The sequence below is a fragment of the Lissotriton vulgaris genome, chromosome 7, assembly GCF_964263255.1.
Source record: "Lissotriton vulgaris chromosome 7, aLisVul1.2, whole genome shotgun sequence".
NCBI classification, from domain to species: domain Eukaryota; kingdom Metazoa; phylum Chordata; class Amphibia; order Caudata; family Salamandridae; genus Lissotriton; species Lissotriton vulgaris.
Genome location: NC_141695.1, coordinates 1,457,563,989 through 1,457,590,187, shown reverse-complemented (window position 1 = coordinate 1,457,590,187; position 26,199 = coordinate 1,457,563,989).

The window sequence follows — 26,199 nt, the reverse complement described above, 5'->3', positions numbered from 1 at the left end:
CTCTGGCGTAAAATAGAAGGAGTTAACTAAAGCTGATGACTCTTGCAGAATAGAAAGGCAGACAACAGTGAAGACGGCAGAATCACATGGCTTAACAAAATGGATGCCACAACTAAAATGGCTTCAGTTTATGCTAATGGAAATTTCTGCGATTTCCACAGACTGCCCTTTTAGCATTAGCTGAAGACATCGCTATGCAGTAGAAGAAACATTAAAGTTATCACTTATATCTACTGTTAGATCTGGGGTCTCTAGTTGGCAATGGTTATCACCTTTGTCCAAATAAGGACCCTTACTTCTAAGTCAGGATAAGGGCATTACACTCCTTAATAACCCCTGCTCACCCCCGAGGTAGCTTGGCACGAGCAGACAGGCTTATCTCAGAGGCAGTGTGTTAAGCATTTGTGAATAAAGACAGAAATACAGTGATAACACTACAGATGGACACAACACAGGTTGTATAAAAATAAGTATTCTTTATATAGACTTAAACACAAGACTCCAAATGCCAAAAAATCCACAATACTACACTTACGATTACTTAAAAGATGATTAAAGTCTCTTAGTTCAAGTTGTTGCTAAATGTGACAAAGTTCTCAACAAAGTACCTGGATGCGTAACGCAAAGTGAACAAAAGGCTCGCAAAAGGGAAGATACGTCGGTTACGTCGGTTACGTGACCCGGGGGAACGGTTGCGTCCGTCCTTAATGCTTGCGCAGAGTAGGGGACTCATCGTGAACCTTACTGGTCTGAGATGATGCATAGATTCTCGACCTGCGGGCCCATTGCGGTGCCCAAGGTGGCACCTTGAGGCGATGTGACGACTTGGTTGCGATGCGAGAAGATGGCACCCTTAATGCGGCGAATGTGATGATGATGCGATGACGCCCTGGTAGCCTTGCGACGACTCTGTACTTTGGAGCCGCGACAGGCCCTGCGACGCGCTTCTCCGGTAATGCGATGGCGAATCTCTCGATGGCGTCATGCTTCTCCGGTGATGAGACAGCAGACAGCTTCGATGAACATAGGCTTCCAGGGAGATGCGACAAAGGCTTGCTTCTCCGCTCCAGCTCCCAGCGGCACGCAAGTGACTGGAGTCAGAATTCCCCGCAAGGAAATTCAGGAGGGAGCTAGAGGTGAAGTCTTTTGTCCCTGAGACTTCAGCAGGAGGCAAGCACAGTTCAAGCCCTTGGAGAATATTCTGTAGAAAATAGTCCATACAAAGTTCCTTCTCCTTTCCCTTGGCAATGAAGCAACCACGGTAGGCCAACCCAGCAAACAGCACACTGGCAGAGGGGTAGTCCAAACTCCTGCAGCGTCCTTGGTTTCTTGTTCCAGAAGTGATTTAATTTCTTGGGATCAGGGTCCCAATATTTATACCCCAAAATCCTTTGTTCTCTGAAGGCAGAGAGGCCTCTGCCTAGTCCAAACCAGTTCTTGAGCACTTTTTTTTTTACATAACTCTCTTTTTCCTTTCACTGTGCAGGGCAGAGACATCAGCCATCCCACAGGAGATGGAGCCAGCACAGGGGAGGGAAGATACAGCTCTGGAGCACTCTGTTGACATGATTCCTCCTCTCCTTTCACAGTGCAGGGCAGAGACATTAGTCAAACCACAGGGGTTAAAGCCAGCATTGTAGAGGGAAGGTCTAGTCCTATTCAGGTCCCAGGTGCAACTCCTCCCTCCCATCTAAATGCAGATCTCTCTATTCACCACTGGGCTGCCCCACCTTGTCTCCTGGAATCCCCCAGCCCTGTCACACACAAACCCAGTCAACGAATACACAACCCAGCAGAGGCAGGCTCAAATGGTTAGGCAAGCAAATACCTGCTTTCTAAAAGTAGTATTTGCAAATACAGAATATTAAAATAAACTTTACTAAAAGATTTATTTTATTATTCTGAGTTCAGGCATACTAAATTCTTATTTCTACCATGTTCCCTGAGTCAGTTAGGACTTGCAATCCAGCAAAAAACATATCAAAACAGAGGAGGCAATCCATCAAAAATGGAAGGGAGACTCACGCCAATTATGTCAGGTCTAACATCTACTAACATTAGTTCTCTTATTTCTTGATCATTTACTAGTTGGCCATTTACATTTGGCACATTTCGTTTAGCTGGTATACAAGAAGTGCTGATAGAAACACATAGGAAACAATGAATTGGGCCACATTGAATCTAAAGGCAGCAGGAACAAAGAATTGCAACAAATATATATAAGGCAGATAATAACCTCCAACCCCAAACAGAAAACAGTGTCCATAGCCATCCAGTCCAAGTCCATGTCCCTTAGTACGGTTAGATTTCAGGGGCTATCTTGTGTAATTTAAAAATTGCCTCAAAAACTGAAGGGGCGTGGTCAGGGAAATACACACAGCAACTGCTCCCGATAATGTGGCATGCTCCACCACGATCAGCCAAGATCACGTCCAACACCATCCTATTTTGGAGCACCACAATTCTCACAATTGGTAGTTCTTCCATGAGATTTCCAAGTGCCATAGCTGTCTGATTGGTTACAGCCTCTACAACACGTGTCAGGCGCCTTATCTTTCTGCTGTTTAAGGCTGCACCAACAAAGAAGAACAGCCCCAAATTAAAGTCAACATATTGCTGCAGTGCAGTACCAGTCAGATCCAACTCATCATGATTTATTGTCCTTTTTGAGCGGCTCTTAGTAAAGTCATTGTATAGTTTATAGTCTTTATGGTAGGATGCAGGAGACAAAACACAGGTGGTAACAAAAATGACACAAAATAGCTGCCAGACCACCCAACAGGTAGGTGGTAATAGCCTTTACTTCCACAGATAAAATAAGTTTTATGTGATGACAAAAGACTGCTATTGTTTATTCCAGTAATGTTTAGTGTTTTAGTGCAATCACTTTTCCCCACAGGAATGCGACCAATACTGCTCACAAATAGGTCTACTCGAGCTCTAGAAACAGCTATAACAGGAGGCCGATTACCCTTGATAGTTTGAGTGTTTGAGAAAACATAGCGTGTACTGTGGTTTCCTCTGCGATACTCATCCATCTACCATACAGTTCCTTTAGCCTGTGGGTCTATTTCCTCATCAGGGTAACACGCCTTGTAAGGCTTGGCATTCAGTCGACCTACACTAGTGTCTGTAATGTTAGCAATTTTAGAAGCCCACAGTAGCGCAAACCAGGCCCTACAGAACCATTGTGTGAAAACGGCAGAGGAATTAAAGGTGTTCCTCCCTTTTTCTGATGAGCTGACATTATTCCACACAACCAACAGTTGGTGATGTTTGTAGCATTATGGGTGTGATGCAACATTTGAATAAACGTATTGTTGAGGTGAGACATCCTATGGTGCTGCTCATGATAGGGAAGGGAGAAGTAATGGTGCTCAATTGTGACAGGAGTAGTAGCAGTCAGTAGAATTTAAGCAGGAGCTACTCCCTCTATAACCCATGTTATCGTAGCAATGATGATAACAATGGAAGTGAGTCCAATACCAAACATAGTCTTTCGATCACAGACACTCGTAGCAAATAATCCCTTCTCTGCAGGCCTATTCATCTCGATGTTGATAAACAAAACAGATGGAGTCCTAAGGTCCTGGGCAGCTGTTGTTTTCTTCACTGAGGGTTGAGATGGATATCACTACAAGGGTCCCACCCTTTGTAGCTCAGCCTTTCACTAACCCAGGACAGTGACTCAACCAGTCTTTATCAGCAACGACGCGTTCTTTTCCGGGGTCGCAGCTGATATCAAGATTTACCAGGGATCGTATGGTCCGGGAAGACTTCCTCAAGTCCTTCAGGTTACACAGCTTGGCCTCTCAAGATGTGGCGGTGATCCTTCAGCGCAGCAGGTTCCACCAAGGCAGACAGCAGGCTCTTACAGTGGGTGGAGTGGACCCAGTTCTTCCGATTGGTCACTTGGACTGCAATTCTAGTGGCCTGAAGTACTTGCTCGGATCCCCGCCACATCGGTTCCATTCTGCTCTATCTCTGGAACACCTTGTTCATCACGTGGTCATCGGGCGATAGATCATGGCGATCACCTTGCGACCTGTCAGGAAGAGTTTCTCGAACCTGTTGATGAATAGAAAGCAAGCTGTCAGTCAACTGGGACAAGTAGTCGCTCATCAACACATAAGGTACATCATGTATAGGGCGTGGCTTAGGAATCCCCCTAATATTCATTAGCCTCCCGAATACCACGTGTATGTGCTCCGGATCTAATGGATAGCAATGCCAAAAGCAGTGCATCAGGCCATTTCAGAGATGTGGAAGCTTGAATTTTGGCAAGTTTCAATTTTAACGTGGCGCTGTAGCGTTGCACTAGCCCTGCTGATTGTGGGTGTAAACCTGCATGAAACTTCTACTTAATCCCGAATCCTATCAAGACATACTCAACAATGGGCCCAATGAAATGGGGTCCGTTGTCACCCCACAAAACTCGATAAACACCAAATCTGGGGAAAAACTCAGTAGGAGCACCTTTGCTATAGTAAGAGCTGTATTATCTTTCGTAGCTTATGCCTCTATCCACTTACTAAAGGCACAGACCACCACTAGACATATTTTAAGTTATTACAGCGTTCTAGCTGGATGCCATCCATTTGCAGAACCTGAAAAGGTGCAGTTGGTGTGGCAAACCCTCCTGTTGGAGTTTGTGTTCCCTTCCCAGGATTCTTTTGACTGGGTGTGAGTGTTTTGATTGATTCAGATGCTCCGTCCATCACCACCCCCTTTTGTACCGCTTTTGGCCGCCATAAGTGTGGCAGGGTATGCTCAGACGTGAGTCCCTTGCTCACTTTGCCACTGGATTCAAGCAAGCTGGGCTGAAGACGGCTGGATTGCCGGAAACCGGTCCTCGGAAGCTTGTTTCTGGTCCAGGAAAGACATGGCTTGGCAGTTCGGGCTGGACTGTTCCCATGAGGCACAGGGTCAGACTGATTTGCATATAGCTATGTCTGAACTGGGGTGGCAGAGTGGGCTAAAGAACGGTGACGGATTAAACCCAGATCTTTTGACTGGGTGTGAGTGTTTGATTGATTCAGATGCTCTGTCCATCACCACCCCCTTTTGTACCCTTCCCAGGATTCTACTGGAGACACATCAGACAAGACTGGACTATCTTTTTAGCTGTGCTGGCAATATCTGGATGGTCCCAAACTTGCATAAGTAGCTTTGCTATTAAAGGTGGTCCAACATGTGCCGGCTAATGTGCCATGTGAATCATGGGATGTAAATAGGCTGTGGGCAATCTCCATTTGGTCATGTCTCTATTCCTCCAACAGCCCTCATTGTCCAATGTTCCCTCTTTAGACCATTGGTCTAATTCATCAGCATAGGCAGATTGCTGCATGTCCATCACCTCTTGCCTGGCATCATGAAAACGTTCAGTTTGTGACTTAACTACGTACATAGATGTAGTGCTTCACTGCATTGCAGTCTCACAGGCTGTGTGATCCGCAAGGGCATTTCCCTGTCCTATTTTATCAGTCACTTTCTTGTGTGCGCTACACTTCACAATCACTACTTTCTTAGGATATGTCAAGGCCGTAAGGAGATTATATACTAATTCCCCATGCACTATTTGTGTGCCATGTGATGTAAGGAAGCCTCTTTCCTTCTAGAGTTGCCCAAAATCGTAAGACAATCCAAAAGCATATCGGCTGTTGGTGTAGATGTTAACAAACAGATCAGTACTAAGCTCACATGCTCTTGTTAGCGCTATCAACTCAGCTGCCTGAGCGGACCTCTGTGGTATGATAGCTGTCTCAACTACTGTCTGAAGTATCGTTATTGCATAGGCAGCAGATGTCGTGCCATTGAGCAATTTCAACCAGGACACGTCAACCCACAATTCCCTGTCACAACTGGAAAGGGGTGTATCTTGCAAGTCAACACAACCCTTTGTTTGTTCTTCAGTAAGGGATATACAGTCATGTGACTCTTGTGACTAAGGCTGAATAGCTTGAAATGGCAATAGTGTAGCAGGGTTTAAGGTAAAAAATCTTTTCAATGTGATATGAGGGGCAAAAAGTGTCAATTTGTAACCTGTCAAGCGAGCACTATTAAAATGTTGTGTTTTCATTTGGTTCAAAAGGGCGTCAATTGCATGGGGCACTAACACAAGCAATTTGTGTGACAAGACTATTCCCTCACTCTGGCGTATGGACACAGCTGTTGCTGCTACTGCTCGAAAACACCCAGGCAACGCACAAGCAACTGGATCAAGGGCAGCTGAAAAATAGGCACAGGGACACTGCTTATCACTGTGTGTCTGGGTAAAAACCGAGAGAGCAAAACCGTCCCTCTCATGTACATAGAGTGTGAAGGCCTTAGTGTAGTCTGGAGTCCCTAATACTGGTGCAGAGCAAAGAGCTTGATGTAACTGCTGAAAAGTATTCTGGCATTCAGTAGTCCATGGGAGAGGCATCGGAGTGTCTTTATTCAAAAGGGCTAACAAGGGTTTAACAATGTAGGAAAAGCTGGGAATCCACTGCCTACAGTAAGAAGTAAGGCCAATCAGTGCGTGAATATCCTTCTGAGTACAGGGCACAGGCGTGTCGAAAGTAGTTTGAATGCCATCTGGTGTGAGTGCATGTCCCTCCTTAGACAGGAGGTGACCTAAGTAGGTAACCTTCTTTCTACAGTACTGCAATTTCTTCCTGGAGACTTTGTGATGATTAGAGGCAAGAAATGATAACAACAGGAGTGTTTCTTCTCCACACTGTTCAGGGGTACCAGCTGCTAACAAGATGTCATTGACATATTTAATAAGAGATACCCCTTTTGGTACAGGGAAAGATTCAAGCTGTCTTTTCAATGCCTGACTATAAATGCTAGGACTCTATGTATACCCCTGTGGAGCTCTACAGAATCTGAAGGTTCGAATATTCAAAGTGAAGCAGAACAAGTAACGGCTGTCAGGATGAATACGTATAAAGAAGAAAGCATTCTTCAAATCGATGACACTGAATGTAGTTGCGGTAGGGGGAACCATAGTAAGAAGTGTTGTGATGTCAGAGACTACTGGATATTGAGGTACGACTATCTTGTTTACCTCTCGCAAGTCAATGATAAATCTATAAACCTTAGTATCAGTGTCCTTTTTCAAAATGGGAAGAATAGGGCTATTACAGGTATTATATGGGACTTCTTCCACAACCCCCACTCCAATTAAATCCTGCACAATGTGTATCAATGCTTCTTCACCTTCTCAAGAGATTTTATATTGGGGCAATCGAGGCAATGAAGAACTTTCCTTCACTTAAATATGTACAGGTGGGATAACCATTTGTCCCACATCAGTATCTGATGTAGCCTACAAGGTGCTAGGTAACGATGCTAAGAAACCGGTCCCCGGAAGCTTGTTTCCTTCCCAGTATAAGAATTGGCTTGGTAGTCTGGTCTGCCCTGTTCCCATGATGCACTGGGCCAGGGACAGACTAATTTGCATGTAGCCAGGTTCTGAGCTGGGATGGTGCAGTGAGCTAAAAAATGGTGATGGATCAAGCCCTGATCTTTGGACTGGGTAAGAGTGGTCTGTTTAACTCAGACACTCTGTTCATCACCACCCCCTTTTTGTAAATCGTTTTTGGCCACTATAGGTGTGGCAGGGTATACTCAGACATGAGTCCCTTTCTCACTGCTCCATCAGGATTCAAGCAAGCCGGGCCGAAGAAGGCTGAAATGCCAGAAACCGGTCCCCGGTAGCTTGTCTCCTTTCTGGTGAAGAATTGGCTTGGTAGTTTAGTCTGCCCTGTTCCCATGATGCACTGGGCCAGGGACAGACTGATTTGCATATAGCCAGGTTCTGAGCTGGGATGGGGCAGTGAGATAAATAACGGTGATGGATCAAGCCCTGATCTTTGGACTGGGTAAGAGTGGTCTGTTTAACTCAGACACTCTGTTCATCACCACCCCCTTTTTGTAAATCGTTTTTGGCCACTATAGGTGTGGCAGGGTATACTCAGACATGAGTCCCTTTCTCACTGCTCCATCAGGATTCAAGCAAGCCGGGCCGAAGAAGGCTGAAATGCCAGAAACCGGTCCCCGGTAGCTTGTCTCCTTTCTGGTGAAGAATTGGCTTGGTAGTTTAGTCTGCCCTGTTCCCATGATGCACTGGGCCAGGGACAGACTGATTTGCATATAGCCAGGTTCTGAGCTGGGATGGGGCAGTGAGATAAATAACGGTGATGGATCAAGCCCTGATCTTTGGACTGGGTAAGAGTGGTCTGTTTAACTCAGACACTCTGTTCATCACCACCCCCTTTTTGTAAATCGTTTTTGGCCACTATAGGTGTGGCAGGGTATACTCAGACATGAGTCCCTTTCTCACTGCTCCATCAGGATTCAAGCAAGCCGGGCCGAAGAAGGCTGAAATGCCAGAAACCGGTCCCCGGTAGCTTGTCTCCTTTCTGGTGAAGAATTGGCTTGGTAGTTTAGTCTGCCCTGTTCCCATGATGCACTGGGCCAGGGACAGACTGATTTGCATATAGCCAGGTTCTGAGCTGGGATGGGGCAGTGAGATAAATAACGGTGATGGATCAAGCCCTGATCTTTGGACTGGGTAAGAGTGGTCTGTTTAACTCAGACACTCTGTTCATCACCACCCCCTTTTTGTAAATAGGTAACGATGCTAAGGCAACATCCTCTTTAATGAGACAAGACCTTTCAACCATCGGATAGCTGTCATTTAAAATAACGCGCACACCTTCTGGGAAACAACGTATTGTAGCACGAAAATGTTTGAGCTTATCAATACCCACAATATTATCCGGTGTGTTAGGGGAAAGCAGAAATGTACGTGCTGCAGTTAATTTATCAAGACTAAATGCAACTGGCTGTGACAGTGGGCAAAGGGAAGGGGGTCCCATCGAATCCTATCAATGTTATCATTGCACCAGACAGGGGAGCCCTAGGAACCAATTGTTTAGACAGAGCACTATGAGTAGTCCCTGTATCAAACAGAAAGCGATCAGTAGAACCCAAACATTTGCATCAACATAGGGACCCCTCTGATCTACTGGGACTTCAACCAGTTCCTTACGGTATGTTATGTTAATGTTGTTTATATAGCGCATGGCTGCACCAGCAACAGGGCGTCCAAGCACTTTCAGACATATCAGCCGGTGGAGCGCAGCAGGGTGAAGTGAGAACATTATAAGGCAGCCGATATGCTGACCTCCCTAAATGGAGGCGAACAGCGAGGTTTTAATTTGTTTCCGAAAGAGCCAGTGGTCTTGTGTGGCGCGTGCCTCAAGGGGGATGGAATTCCAAAGAGCTGGGGCCATGGACTTAAAGGACCGGCCACCTGCTCTGCTCTTGCGTACCATAATGGTGCGGGCAAGGTGGAGGTCTATAGTGCGTAAGGCATGTGTGGGAACGTAGAAAGTGCAGAGTCCCTGCAGTATTTGGGGTCCCTGGCCATGTAGGATTTTGTGGGATAGGCAGAGGGTTTTAAATTGAATCCTTTGTTTCACGGGCAGCCAATGCAGCCGGCGTAATAGATGTGAGGTGTGACATTGTTTAGGTAGGGCAAAGAGAGTGCGGGCAGCTGCGTTTTGAGCCCTTTGAAGTCTTTTACCCCATCCTAGGTATTCCTATGCATAATCAGAATCCTTAGGGCCATCAGCCAAGTAATCAGACATTTGGTATTGGTTTTGTTTGTCAAAGGTATTAAAAAAAGTTGGGTTGGTTTCAACTGCCTCAAATCTGGTACGATTATCCATGCCTTCCCTATTTCCTGTGTTCCTTGGGCGGCCTCTCATACTGCCTCTACCCCGCTGATACTGCTGACCTCTCAAAAGGGGGCACTCAGAATGCCAATGTCCAATCTCCTTACTATACGCACACTGATCAGAAGACAAAGTTGTTCGAGGGAAAGGGGGTACACCAGGGCGATACATCGTACGTCCACCTCTCACACTACCTCTAAATGATGGACCATAGACTTGAGCCAACATCAATTTTGTTTTTAAATCTTTAACCTTTTTATCCTCCTTGCCTTTTGCCTCCAATTCCTGACGCTCATAATACTGGGCCATAGTCAAAAGGGAGATGGGGAAGACATACTCCATGAACTCTCGCTGGCCTTTAGGCGAATAGCTATTTCTAGCAACATGTTAATGACAAATGTGTAGAAGAACAGATGCTTACCTGTGCCATCCATCAATGACTGCCCACTAAAGTCATGAAATGTCTCTTCAAATCGTGTAAAGAAATCTTTCTGCTTACAAGACGCTAATTTTGTCCAATCTATTTTCTTTGGGGTATAAGAGTTTTCAACTTAGTTACAATAGCTTTGCGGAGATCTAATATCACCTGAGGTGGTCTCTGTCGGCATCTATTTCCTCTAAATGCACCCAAGTATCACCAGAAGCGACATTATCATCTACCTTCCAAATCGATCTCCGCATATCAAGGGGGTAAAATAAGTCCAAAGAACATGTCAATATCAGGCAATTTCATGTGCAAGAACTAATAGCTCCTTCTACCTCTTCATAAAAAGCGGCTGCATTTTCGTGCGGATCAGGCAAAGCAGCTTTAAGAACCATAACGTTAGCTCTACTCCAAGGGATATAGACCCAATTGCAAATGAAAAATCCTTCAGCGTTATCTGAAGTTTTATCATCACTTGTTCCTGCTCCCTTTGGAGAAACATACAGAGGCATAGCTTCACGCATCGGTTTCACAGTAACTACAGGGTAACTAGTGTCTGTATGTGTCCCTGTAGCTCCTTCTTGTTGCGCGGTGATCTGAACTGGTTGCTCAGCTGTTGCTTTCTCAGCTGCCTTTTTCTCCTCTCGTAATCGAAATACATCAACGCGCATCTTAACAACCTGCCTAATTAGATCAGACATCCGTGAAGGAAGAAAGTTGTCATTGTATAACTGTTCATAATCAGAATTTATATCAGCAGGCTCTACAGCATCGGAATATTTTCGAAATCTGGACACTACCTCACAAGTAAATGTCTCTGAAAAATATACCTGCTCTAGAGCTGACCATTGCTGAATCATTGCTAGAATCTCTGAAACGGCGGCATGCCCATTAGCTGCTTTACGGGCAGCGGATCTAAGAGTGGCTTTACGCTCAGTGGTTAAAGTAGAGCGAGTTGTCCGCCCAGTTTGCTTATCATCATCTTTTTCATCCATAGAAAAATGCTCATAATCAGAATCTTCATTCTCAGGGGCGCTAGGGAATTTATACGGGGGCGGGGGTCTGTCTAACAAAATAAAATCATCTTGAGGTCTATTAAATATGGGATAAATGGGGTCCCTAATAGGGTATTTGCCAGTTACCTCTAAATGATGCTCCCTATCTTCTTTCTCTTTGATCTCCTTCATCTCTGTATTTTCCAATTCTAATGCTTTCTGGTAAATTGTCTTGCTCTGCTCTTTTTCTGCTATAGCTTCTTCTCTTCTCATTCTCTCATTCACTGCTTTCTCCCACATTCGTACACAATCAAACATATCTTTCCGGCTCTTTCTCTGAAACAGACACTGCTCAACATACTGAATCTTCTTAAAATCAAATTACCCATTTACTGGCCATCGTAGATCAGGATCCTTTTCTGTATATTTGTTCCACAGTGTACTATACATTATGGAAGAAATATCATATTTAATATACATAAACTTATTAGGTGTTTCTTCTCTAGGGGAGCTGGCTGAGTACTTTCTAAATTCATATTGGTACCTCCAAGACAGCAACACATTCCACGAAGTGCGCTAGGAGCAGGCATGCCAAAAACTTTATAAAAGAATATATTATAATCAAATGGTATCTAATCCAAGTATAAAAAATGGAGACAAAAAAATCTCCTCATTACTTGCCTTTGTATATTGCAATAGACAAGCGAAACAGAACCAGAATCTTGGCCAAGCAAATCCAAAACAAGAGTGTCGCTTCAGTGACCTTACCAAATCAAAGTCTCCAATCTCCACCTGCCAATCTCTGGGTTGACCTAACGGTCTTCTTATGGAACTTACTCCAAAGGAGATCTCAGGCGGGTCCGGACATCACCTGGAGGGTCAGATCGGGAAAACAGGAGAAACACGTCGGTCTGCAAAGACAAAGGGTCTCCTCATGCAGTGCACCTCCTCAGTAGATTCCTGCCCTCCGTCAAGACCGCTCCTTCGGATTGCCAAGTCTCCGATGAGTCCCTGTTCGGGTGCCATTTTGTGGAAATAAACCTTTTTAGGGGGCCACCGGTGCAGAGGTTCACCCTTATCTGTCCACTGGTCCTTAAACCAACAAAATAGAGATTGGCATAGAAGCTGGAATATCTAAAAGACAAGTTTATTAACACTCATGAGTGGGACTACATCAATACAACACCCTTGGGCACTGTATGAGGTAGTACAAGGAATACAGAAACAAGAATCTTTTATACCCTGTTGTTGCTGAGTAAGCATGGAGACTCAAATAGAAAGTACAGGCATATACAGGAGTAGCTACCGACTAACATGGGCAGACAGATATCACTTGGTCAGCAAAGTGGGAGGGGAAACAGAACTGCTTACTTCAGTTGGAATAGACTGAAAGTTACATTCTAAAACAGGTGCATTCTAGCATATACAGTCCTTTCTGAGCTCATACATTGCTCTGGCTTAGGATAGAAGGAGTTACCTAAAGCTGATTACTCAAGCAGAATAGAAAGGCAGGCAACATCACATGGCTTAAAAAATGGATGCTACAACCAAAAATGACTTCAGCTTATGCTAATGGCAATTTCTGTGATTTCCACAGAATGTACATGTTCAACAGTAGAACCAGGGCTGGACGCATGTGACGTACACAAGTCGGAAACTTAGAAGGTAACTGATTTGCAACACTGCCAGTGGCACTGATCTCAACAGATGCAGCATTCGTGCGCGGTACAGTTCCATGTGACAGGGGTTGTGCATGTGCCCGGGATTGCCTTCCATTGCGTTTGTTGGTCTTGTAGCACCGGCACTCCTCAGACCGGTGACAATTCTGTGGACGATATGCTACAGCTCGGAGCAATGAGTCGTAAGTGTGTGCTACGTTTGGACGTATGGGTTGTTATTTGCCAATGTGTCAAGGGCATCCAATGCAGGTGTACCTTGAGCAGGGACAAGTGTGTGTGGGGTGTGGACACGTTGGTCTTTCATTAGCGAGGTTCGTGGTGTTGGAGTCATCAGAGTCTGACATGGTATCTCACTCAGGGGGTGCTGGCCGCATTGAAGACCAAATCGGAGGTTCGGATGTCCTTCCGCCTTGTGTATTGACACAAAGGAGCTTTCATACATGATTTTAGGCTGACTATTGCTTGCATTTCTGGAATGTGATGTGGCCATCGCGCTGAAATTGATTCCAGGCCTTAGATTTATGGTGCACCAATTGCAAAACACACACAACAGTTGGCATGTATGAGCCAATGGCCCAATTGGCCTTGCACTCCTTGTTCAGTCTTTCTTTCTTTCTTTCTTTCTTTCTTTCTTTCTTTCTTTCTTTCTTTCTTTCTTTCTTTCTTTCTTTCTTTCTTTCTTTCTTTCTTCTTCTCTCTCTCTCTCTTTCTCTCTCTCGCTCTCTCTCCCTCTCATTCCCTCTCTCTTTCTCTCTGTCCATTGATGAGTGCCTGACACACCTTCTTATGTTGACTATTGGCTTGCAGGCTGTCACTTACAGATTGTCCAGGAATGACCCACCATGACTCTTCCAAATAGTTATTTGTAGACAAATTAGATTGTGATATTTTGTTTGGTCTTTCAATGGTGATTGATTGATTCTGCTTTTTCTGTACTCACATGAATGTTATTTGTTGTAATTTTCGTGACATTGATGTGCAATCTTGGTAAAGGTGAGGTGGGGGGTGCCTGGGGCCTTGGGGTTGGCAGTCCTGGGGGGTTGGCAGTGGGTGTTGTGGCCCTCTTGGGTGTCCGAGCTGCATGTTTGTTGACTCCATGGCATCTGTTGCTCTTCAGGTGTGGCTCTAGGCTGGGCTCCCTTTTCTGGTGCAGGTTGTAGTCCGACTTTACACCAGGTGAGAGAAGGTGTTATATTCCTGGTGCCTTATGTCCTGTTTTGTGATCTTATCACCGATCTGGCTGGTCGTTGAGAATGCTGCGGAGTGGTGTTGTCACGGCTTTTAGCACTGGAACGACTACTCTGCATCTCATTAGAGTTAGTTGTCGGGGTCATCTGTGACAATGTTTTTTGCGTCTGCTATCGCAGGTAAACTGGTGATATGGGCTGTTAGCATCAGCTTGTGAATGGACGATATATTTTTTCGCGACTTTGGCTGTGATAAAGTGCTGATAACTCAGCGATAAGTCCTTGAGAATATGCCCCAAAGTACCCCTTAGTTTTTTGACGTCCCCATCTAGATTTATATGAATATTTTGCAAGTTTTATCTTTGTTTATTCTATATTATTTTGTATGCAGTAAAAACACATTAAGCTGCAATTAGTTACATTTATTTAACGTGTAAATGGAGAGCTTAATTTGAGAAAATGTTTCCAGCACTCAGCCTAGAACTAATGTTAGACAACTAAGCCTTATTTGAGGTAATTGGATTCATGTTTGCATGCAGTAGTTAGTTGTATGTTTGGAAACCCAGCTAGATCAACCAAAGGCTTGTAAACTGATCCATGGCTGACTAGTAACTTATTAAGTCGTTTTTTAATAAAATTCTGGTACTTGTAGTTCTTTTTCCATTTTATATGTTAGACTACAACTAATGGAATAAAAAGGAAAAACACATTTTGGCAAGCTAGACTCACCACATAGAACACATAATTTTCAATCAGTCCCGGCGTTGAGGTGGAGCTCCGCTTGTTGGAAACAAAAAGAAAAAACAATGGGCCTCATTTATGAGGCCTTGCGTCAGTTTTGCGCTTCCGATGCGTCACTTGTTGTGACGCATCAGTAGTGTAAAACATGCCTCCTTTTGCGCACTATTTACAAAGTGATGCATCTAAGCAGATGCATCACTTTGTAAACCCCTGCGCTACATTATACTTGTGTCAGGTATAATGTATGCAGGGGGGGTGTTCCCCCGCAAAAAGCCTCGTAGAATTGACGCAGTGAAATCTATGAAATTTCACTGCGTCACTTCTAGGACGCCGTTGCGTCAAAATCTTGCGCCTGCCTCACAGCAGGCTCTTTCACATCGGGCTTGCCCCATGTGAAAGGACGCAGTGCTGGAGTTGCGTCACTTTTGTGACACACTCCAGCAATGTGTTACTTTTCCGCTTACAGATACGTCAAAAAAACTGACGTATCTGTAACTCCTTGCTACATGATGCATCATACATTAAATATGACGCATCAGGAATGTCGCAAGGAGTGCGCACTGAGAAGTGACGCATCGCTGCTTTCACGCAGCGATGCGTCATTTCTCATAAATGAGGCCCATTGTATGTATTGTTATGTCTATCGTGCTGCACAGATCACATTGGGGATGACGGGGAGTGCGTACACAGCAAGAGGGTGAACATAGGAACCATGTCTGAGAAAGAACCGCAACAATACTGGCAGCATCAGAGGTGGCAATAGGCAGTGCCTTCGGTGGGCTACATAGGCAATGACTTCCTAAGAACATTTTGGAACCGGCCACTTAATACTATTATTTTACTTTTTTTTCCCTTTCCATCACGTCAAGTCTACTCTTCCTTTTGAGCGTTAGCTATGGCTAACTGTCTGTTTTTTTCTCTTCCTAATTCGCCCAGTGTATTTCCAAACTCGGACTTTGCCCATGTCGTCCACCTTCCGTCCTGTGACCCCCACCCTCTCTTTTAAAATGAACTGCCTCGGTCTCCTCTGACGGTGGCCCCCTCACCAAGCCAGCCGCGCTCCCCCGCATCTCCTGCCGCCAGCCACTTCAATGGATTCCCCCTCATTAGTATTGGAATTAGTCCTTTTAACGTTGACATTTTATCTAAAGGCACACAATCCCCCTCATTAGAGAATCAACAGGTTATCAGATCTGCTCGCTGCTTGTGTAATGTTTAATTCCGTCTTTGGTCTTTGAGCTTGGCTGACACTTGCTGTATTTGCAGAGAAAGGGAAAGCATACGAACGAGACATGAAAAACGCATTGATTAAAAAAAAAAAATCCCAGAGCCCAGACTTTCATTTGATCTTCCCGGGGAAACATTTCCCTCTACAGCAAAGAGAAAAGCAACTGTAAAACCTCCAATATCTTATGCATCCCCTGCTGAATTCTGCACAGGGGCTGAGGTGTTTGTTCTTGAGGCACAGAAATAAATGTCACCTATTGACATTTGCGGTTTGTGTCTGACTGAGGTGCTTTACTAAGTCGACGTTCATTGAGTCATTCACCAAAAATGTAACCCTCTGCCTCCAAATCCATCCATTCATTCAACCTCCTTTGGGAAGACCTCTGATCGTCAACCATGCCACTTTCTCTTGTTTCTTTCTCCACCATTCCTTCATTGATTCTTTTTTTCACCTGATACCCACCTGTACACCCAAACTACCCTCCAAATCACCTTTCATCTATTCCCTCCCTTCAAACCCATCTGCTCACTGTGCAACCCTCATACACCTCTCCAGCAGTCCCTTTGCCCACATACCCATTGTCCTACGTACTAAAGTTCACCCAACTATGACGCCACCGATATATTAATTTTCACCCACCCTTGAACCCATTTGCCATATTTCCACTCAACCATCAATCCATGCACTATTCTTTCCACCCATTTTTCCACATAGTTATCCATTTACTCCACTCACCCAATCATATAATCATTAACTTTTCATTCAGACTTCCTAATGTTCAACTAAAACTCCTACTCACTAGTATCTATATCATTCTCTTCACTTCGCGCTACACATTCATTCCTTTATACTACCATTATTTTTTTGTATTTATTACTGTGCACTGCCACACATAATTCTGTCTATTCATCCTATAATCAGCCTCCATCCAATTATTCAAACTTCGGATTCCTTAATCATCATCTTATACTCTACTCATTCATCTGTTTTCCTTCCTTCACACCTTTAGTACATTCATCCATTCATGTAAATGTATGTAAATGTATAGGCATTTATATAGCGCACTACTTACCCGGAGGGTCCCAAGGCGCTTCGACCGCTGCGAAACCCTTCCTGGCTTCCCTGAGAGATGGTCCCCTAATGGGTATCTCCAGGGTGATGCCAGGCATCCCCGGCGGTCTGGTGGGGCCGTTAGTGAAGATGAGGCAAGCTAATGCCCAGAGTTGCCGAGTGTGGTCGCTGATCAGAGTGGGCACCGAGGCGAGAGAATTATCGAGTCCGCTGACCCTGGTCCAGAAACCTGCCGCGCCGGGAATCGAACCCTGGTCCCGGGCCGTCCTCTGCTCTCAGGTCTGCCGCCTCTAACCAGTGAGCCACACTACTTCACTTCATCAGTTCTCAGTCATGTCACTATGAAGGGTGGTGAGAGAACAGCATTAAGGGCCTTATATTGAGTTTAGCGATCAGATGGACTGCCAAACCCACAGTGTGGTTAGGGCCGCACCGGTGGTCTGACTGCCCTATAACAAGTTGGGCTTTCGGACTGCCATGGGACCGCTGCTGCCACCAGGGTTCCATGATCCCTGGCGGTCTTGCAGCGGTCTGAGGCCCCTAATATGCTAGTGGTGCTGCTGCAGCACTGCCAAGCATATTAGGAGATACCATCCCCAGGGCCACTACTTAAAATAAAAGAGGTAGGGGGCATAGAGCCCCTTCCCAGAGCTTTGTTAATCCAAGGGGACTCGAACACCCAGGGTTAATACTACAATTTAATGGGAGGGGGGTCACATGGCCCCCCTCCCCGAGCCTTGTTAGGATCTGGAGATTCCCTTCCCCAGGCCAATTTTTTAAAGTTAAATGGTAGGGAGGCAACTTGGCCTTGCTACCCCGGCCTTCGTAGACCCTAGGGAGCCCATCCCCCATGGCCATTTGTTCCAATTAAAGGGAAGGGGGGGCCTCGTATCCCCCCTCCCTGAGCCTTCTTAGGCCCTGGGGACTCCTCCCCAAGGCTAATATGAAAATTAATGGGGAGAGGGCCTCATTCCCCGGGGACTGTACTATTAAAGTTGGGTGCCCTGGTTCCCACCAAGGATACCTACCACACACTCATTTGAGGTCAAGGGGGGAGCTCACAAACCCCTCGAACTTGCCTACAAATCACATTCACTACACCAGCATTTGCCTTATAGGTCCAACTGCCATTGACGTCCTTTAACCCCTTCGCTGCGGCGGCAATTCCGCCGCAGCGCTAGGGGGGAGGGGGGCCGAGCGGCGCTCGCATGCTCGTGATGGAGCCGCTCCGTCATGAGCCGCGGTTGCGCTGTGCTCATGACGGAGCGGTTCCGTCATGGCCCCACCCGCTCAATAGAACGCTCCGCGCAGGCGTGAAATCAGCACCGCGCAGGCGCGGCGGCAGGGCATTAACGGATCCGCTCCGTCATGAGCACAGTGCAACCGCGGCTCATGACGGAGCGGCTCCGTCATGAGCATGCATGGGGTTAACAACAAGCAAACTTTGCTGAGGAACCAACTGTAAGGCAATGTGCTTCAGTGACCTTTCTTGGCTACGAAGCACTACAAGTATGACACATACAAAGTGGCTACTTATTCAACAATTTGGAAATGCTTCAAGTGGGGAAAGGTAGGAAATGCTTTACAGTACAACTAATGTACACAGTCGCTGCCCCTGAAGATCTTGCCTCTGGTGCTATGTAAACATAGATAGGTCCCCAGAGCTGCATATGACAATGAAGTCCTACCAGGGCTGGTGGTGTTTGACCTCACATGTACATACCATCAGAAATAAACAACGCTCTACAGTGGCTTAAAGCTGATAGATCAAAGAACCCCCCAAAAATTAAAATATAAATCAAGATTCTCGCAGAAAAAGCACTGTATAGGCAGAATGAGTCATTTGCTTTCGGCAGCTGAAGCGCTTCAGTTGAGCACAAGGGTTCACTTCACACAGCTGTCTCCATTCAACCTCAAAACGGATATTCCCCCTGCTTTTCGCAGCGCATTTCCAATTCTCAGGGGTTTTTTCAAACCCCAATAACTGTCTCGGTGCTTTATGGTGTAATACCGAGGCAGGACCCCGTGGTATCGGAAGTACTAGGCCACGGGTCAAGGTCTTTATCTCTGTGGAAGGGGTTGCATATTGCAACCATAAAGCAGCAGCCGTCGGATTAGCTTCCACCGCCCCTCGTCGCGCGCAGACAAGCCACGAGTAACAGCTGTAATTAAAGATCCGGGCGCCAACGTGAGTGAGGCGCGCGGAGAACGGGGCCGGGATTCTTTTTCTCTTTTATCTCATCCTCCAAAGCGGTAAGGTTATGGACACGGACCTTAATGAAACCATATATCCCATCAGCTCCGGTGTCTCGGCCAGCGGTACCACAGTAGATCCTCGAACAGCGTTTGGGGGTTTGGTGGGTGAGAGGCAAGGTCAGCTGTGTGTGGCGAGGTGACCTTGAGGTTGAGAGATGTACAGGCGTGTGGCTTTTTGGAAGTCCGCGACTTCTTAATTCTATGGCGTGCGCGGTTACTATACAACTCTGGGGCAAATAAGATGTTTGATACTGCATCGTGTTGCTGATGACCTCAGTTATTATAAAGCCCTCGGCCAGGCTGGCCATTGGGCGAGACTGGCATTTTCCCAGAAGTCTGGAGCCTCCCTGGCTGCTTTCAGAGCAGGATGGGCTGCAATTACCCAGGCCCTTATGTGCAGTGGGGCTGGTTTTAACAGACTCGCCAGGGCTGATTTTAGAGTCTTGGCCTGCGGCCTACGCTAGTTGTTCGCAGCAGCATTGATCAGGCCTTTGAAACTACAACTGGAAGAGTGATGGAATGAGTGAATCAGGGATACCGCGTGTATTGGCCATTAGTATTGTACAGTATTACCCTTTGCACAGGATTTCCGCCATACAAGTGATTCCACCTTATGCAGGCAAAACACGTGGGACCAAGTACAGAAACTATGATTTAAAATTTTCCACAAACACATTTTCCACTTGATTGCATACATATGGCAGCACTCAGAATGAGGCTATGAGACCGGAAGATAGAAGAAAGGCAAATATTGATATGGTAAAAGAAAGATTGAGATAATAAAGTTAAATGGAGGATGTATGACTAAGAATGAACTTACAGGAGAGTCAGAGAATAAGGGTCTGTAAAAGTGACTTTAAGTGAGAAATGTGTGAAAGGGTATGTGTGAGGGCGCATGTGTTAAAATATCGATGTATGTGTTTTTGCGTGTGTCTGTGGAGAAGAGAGTTAGATTATTTCTGTGACTTATTGTGTGAGACATATTGTGTGAGACAGTGGTATGAAATTAAGGATTGTGACCTGATAGTGAAGGACCTTAGGGATGCTTTGGGAGGATAATAATGATAGTGGGTGATACAATAAGTTTGTAAGGAGGTGGTTGAGCAAGGGACTAGGAGAGTCTGGTTAGCAGGAAAGGCTATTGAAAATATTCCAAGTTTCTTAAAAGTATAGACCTGCAAACAGGTGAGTTCTGGACAGAAAGGTAGTTATGAAGCTGATCCTATTCTGCGCCACCGAAGATGAATGCTTGAACACTTAACCCAAGTGACCATAGATCAATATATAACGTGTGTGTGATAGCAAGACATCCACAAACAAACATCTGCCTGAATGAGGGTCCTATTTCTGAGGACATTACATCAGTTGGTATCACACTATCAATCTGGAATCTATGCTACACTTTAAAATGTAAGAGGGCAGTAAACACTTCACAAATGACTCTAGAAGGTCAGACCAATACAATTTCTACTGCATTTAGAAGGCAGGTTGGTAATTCGGGGATTAACTGAAAGACACATTGTATATGACTGCACATTTCTTCCTCTGCACAGCAAAAGGCTGCTGGAGACCATTCTGGAATTATGGCTTCACCTCCTACTGCTTCCCTGACCTGCCTGGAAAGGTTCAGTGAGGAAGAATGCTTGATGACCTAATTACCGGACATTATACAGCTCTATGCCATTACCACCCGCGTCTAAAGGGCCCAGTTTGAAATTTAATGCCGGGATTTCCACTGAACAAGACAATGTAACATTTTAATTCCTGCACTTTGGCCCCAGGGCAGGGGAAGACATTTTGGTAACACCTCCTGTAGTATCCTTCAAGACATCTCTCATGAATTCTTCTTCAGTAGCCTTCACTGTGTCACTTCATGTATTTATAAAGGTGCACTTATCCACTATATCTAGCAGGTACAGCTCCCCCAATATCATTTGTATGTTCAATTGCAAATATCTAACAGCAGCACCCTCCAACAACATTTACAAAAACATCTTACTGTAAGTTTTTAGACTCCCTTCAACTTTTATTTCACCCATCTTCATGATCATGGTCAAAACAGCCTTCTTAAGTGTGGTCTTGCTTATCTTCTCTCCTCTTGTATTTATGCCTCTCCCGCTTACCATTATCAGCTTTCCTTCTATAATTTTCTCATCCTAAATTTAGGTGTTCCAATTTAGCATTGCTTTTCTCTACTTACTTCTCCTCCCTTTCTCCCATTCACCTCATTTCTCGAAACTCTTGGTGTACTCTCTCACTTCTCACCCTGCAGCTTTTCTTACTTCTAACCTCTGTACAAGCTTCATCCACTCTTCCTCTCAAATAGACGTTTTCTCTTTCCTTTTTCTCCATTACCTTTCCATCTGTCCAAGCTCTGACAAACCTCCCACTGCAGAATATTCCCCGCCCTGCATGCTTTTATCCTATTGCTTCTCAAAGGAAGGCCAATTACGAGGGTATGTTATGGGCCATTATTCGGACTGCCATAACTGTGGATTGTAAGGACTGCATCACTCACTGTAGAGCTCACTGTCACCACCCCACTGGCTTTGGGCAGGCTGAGGGGGCTATAGCTCCTGCACTGTGCCCTCCAAAATCGTCTCACCCAGTTTGTACTGCAGAAGGATCTATGCACTCCAGTACCTCTATTTCCCATCCATCGAAAAAAAGAGTTCACTCATTTGAAGGAGCTCTCACTGAGAGGACTAGCTAGGAAAAATCCTGGATTTGTGGAAGACCAAGGAACAGCTAGGCCTCCCTTATTCATATCTGGTAGCTCATCCTGATTTGGAGGTGGTCACCTTCTTTTGCAATTAAGTTTTTTTGTAAAACATTTAAAAAAAATAACTTTATTGAAAAAACTTGCACATTCAGTTACAGGGTATACAGGTAGGAAAACCGAAAAATAGTAAAGAAAAGCACAGCTGATACATCCATCATAAAAACAATTGTAAAAAGGATTGTCCACATAATGCAGAAGAAGGAACAGCAGGGGGTGAAGCATGAATGGTCAAGTGGAGTGCTCAAAGGGGCAGTGTGTGTGTAGAGCTAGCCACAGAGAGGCAATAGTGACCAGAGGGGAGGGGGGACAACTATGAGCCATCATTGGCGGTCGCCGCGGGCCGAGAGCCAGCGGGGAGCGCAGGAGAGGACGCAGAAGAAGAAGTGCACTGGCACTAGAGGTATGAGACAAGGGGTCCCCAGATATCATGCTGTTGTAACGTATCTAGGGCTCTAGTGTAAATTTCCAGATTGATGCCCTTATATAGATATAACTTATCATATCCTTATATAGGCATACAAATCATAACCATATTTAGACACAGCCAATGCAGTCCAAATACGGCATGGCTACTTTCACTAAGCTCCCAGAGTACAACGAGTTCTTAAAGACTACCAGCCTTCAGCAGCCTGGGAAATCCCCCTGCTTCAGAATTGATTTGTCCCAGAACTCCTGGAGTGTGTAAAGAACTTTGAGTTCTAGTGATGTTATTATGTCCACCCTTACGTCAAATTCGTCACCTTCCAGGTATAAATATTCCCACATCTGCCCTAGCAAACACACAGTGGTTTTGGAGCAGATCGACTAACTACTTGCCCGACGCCCTGCTGTATGCGAGTGCCAAAGGAAGCCGACCCTCCCTGCTGACGCACGGAGAGAGAGACGCTGTCTTTTCTCCTGCCGAGAAATCCAGCTCCAGTGTTTCCCTGCTACCCTTGCAGGTTACTGGGAGATCGAGTCCTGAGAGAGAGATACAAGACCTCCTTCATTCTATAACCAAGGTACGGAGCTGATTAGACCCTTAGAGAATTCTTGGATAGATTCTTGGCAGAAACTATTTAACTCAAGCTACACCTCACTTACTTCTTCCCTTGTACTAGGCTTAGGTTAGGTACACCGGGGTAGGCGTATTTTAGATGCACCAGTTGAGTACTTGTAGTCATTATTTATCATTGTATGTATTTGATCTATTCTAAGTATCATATGGCTTAGTAACCATATAAATGCTTTTACAGTATTATTTCATGATACTCCTTTCACTGTACGCACTTTACTTCATAGCAAGTATTATGATTGTAGCAATTCACTTCTCTTGCATGAGAAAGCAGACTGCTCAATTAATAACCTTTTTATTGAAGACGCCCGTCTCTCTATTTCTCTGCACTTCTGGTGAAACAAAGCATGCACGATTGACTGAGTGAAATAGCATCTATTATTTCCGCAACTCTGGAGATATATTCCTTATTTCAGGGGGAACAAAGTTGTCATGTTATATGGTTGTCAGAAGCTAATCCCTTTTTGTGTATTCAAGAACGTTTCTAGTGACCTCTGAGCTAGCTGGCACACACAATTAAGTCTAACATATTCAATAGAGACCTAGTCGACCTCAGTCCTACGTCTAAACTATAGTATATGTTATTCCAATGCGCAGAGCCTATTGGAAGAAGAAATGACATTATTAGAAGTAACAGCTGCGTTGCGGGAATTGGCCTCAGGTAAAGCTTCAGGTCCCGATGGGATACCTTTAGAAGTCTATAAAACAATAGAAACCGAAATCACTCCGCTTCTGGTAGATTTGTTTAATGGGGTTATGTGTACAGGATCAACACCCTCCTCTTGGAAAGAAACAAATATAGCAATCTTCCATAAAAAGGGGAAACCAGCGGAAAAGGCGGCGTCCTACCGACCCATTTCTTTAATAAATTCCAATACTAAGCTTTATTCTAAAATTTTGGCAAAGAGGTTGGGCAGGGTCATTGGCGGTCTAGTATCCCCATGGCAGCATGGGTTTGTCCCCGGTCGGGGTACAACGGATCATACCTGTAGGGCAATATCTTTGTTTGATGCCCAGGCTGCCGTGGGGGGGGATGTCGCTATGATCCTGCTTGACGCAGAGAAGGCGTTTGATCGTGTGGACTGGAGCTTTCTCTGGGCTATTTTAGAGGCGAGGGGATTTGGTCCCAATATTATAGGGGCCCTTAAAGCCATGTATGTAGAACCAACAGCAAAGGTAACAGCAATGGGCGAGAAATCAGGGGTTATACATATAAAAAGAGGGACTCGACAAGGCTGTCCCTGTTCCCCTATTCTATTCGCGCTGTATATTGACCCCCTTATACAGTGTATTCTTGACTGCCCAGAGATAGCTCCAGTGATATGCAATGGTTATTCAAGTAAAATACTGGCCTACGCTGACGATCTTGCAGTGTTAACAAATAATCCACAACAAACTCTTCATATTCTAATTCAGATGGCTAAATTGTTTGGTGAAGAGTCAGGCTATCTTCTAAATGAAACAAAAACGCAGGTTATTTGCTCTAAAAATATAGCCAAAACTGACTATAGATTCGTCGACTCTGCCTTATGTTTAGGGGTTAAAATTAATGCCAATGTTGAGAAAATTGTAAGTGAGAATTATCTGCCACTTAATAAGGATATTGAGAAGGAATTAAAAAGAATAGATGTGCTACACCTCTCATTAATAGGAAGGGTAAATGCAGTTAAAATGTCTATGTTCCCTAGAGTTCTCTACTTATTTCGGGCCATCCCTTTAGCAATAGAGGACAGGATCATGAAACATCTTGAATCTATGCTTATCAGATTTGTATGGCAATATGGCAGGGTAAGGCGATCTACAAACTTAATGGCACTGCCCAGAGAAAGAGGTGGGATGGGATTGCCAAATCTAAAGTTATATCATTGGGCCTGCTTGCTAACCCAAATGACTACTCTATTTCAATCTACATCTGTACCTGATATAACACCTGGGTTTGTAGATCAACAATGTCCGCCCCAGATATATAGGATGTTATTGGGTGAAAAGACTATAAATGTATTTCAGTGTGAATTGGAACGAAGCTTCTATAAAAAAACAAGATTGAAGACACTGATTGGCGCATGGAAGGTTTGGAAAGCAATTATGAAAATGTTTAATATCCCGAAAATCAATTCCTTTCTGCAACTGTATAACTCATCTCTCTTTCCTCAACTAAAAAATGATAATAATTTGCTGATGTGGAAAAGGCTGGGGCTTAGATCCTTGGCAGATTTAATGGAAGAAGATGAAATTCTGGGGTTGGAAATGCTGCAGGAAAGATTTGGTATTCCAGACAGTCAATGGCTGGTTTATGGTCAAGTTACCAGGGCAATTAAGGCAGTCAGGCCACAGATTTCACATACAGCGGATTTTCCACTGATTGACTTATTAAATAGAGGTTGTAGGAAGATTAAGATTTTATATAATTGCTTATTGGACCACATCCCGGATGATATTGAGAAGGTTGAGTCTAACTGGGCGACAAAATTAGGAGATTCTGATGTCGATCTGGATCTTGCTCTTGTATTGAATAAAAAAATATTCCGGGCATTAAACCTTAGCGCACAACACTACAAGACTATTTTTAATCTTTACCATACACCCGTGAAGATATTCGCCTGGGGTCTAAGCGAGAATGATAATTGTCCCAGATGTAATGAAAGTCAGGCTGACATTATACATATGTTTTCTTCCTGCAAACAGTTGGAAAATGTTAAAAAAGAAATAATGAAATTTATGGAGGGGCTGCTAGGTCAGTCCATCGACCTATCCCCTACCTTAATTTTACTGGGTACAGACTCTAAGTTGTGTTTAAGCGAGGCTGAAAGAGATCTAATGTTTTTATCTGTTGCTGTACTTATAATTTTAATTTCTGCGGCATGGAAAGATACAAACCCTCCATCCTTTCAGATGTGGCTCTCGAGATTTCTAGGAATTCATAACATAGAATCCTGCCTCTATGAATATAAAGGCATGAGGCAGCGTAAGGAGGGTATTCGCCTATGGGCTCCTGTAACTAATTGGAGAATAGATAGAAATGGATACAAATTTTGTTTGTCTCCAATTAAACTG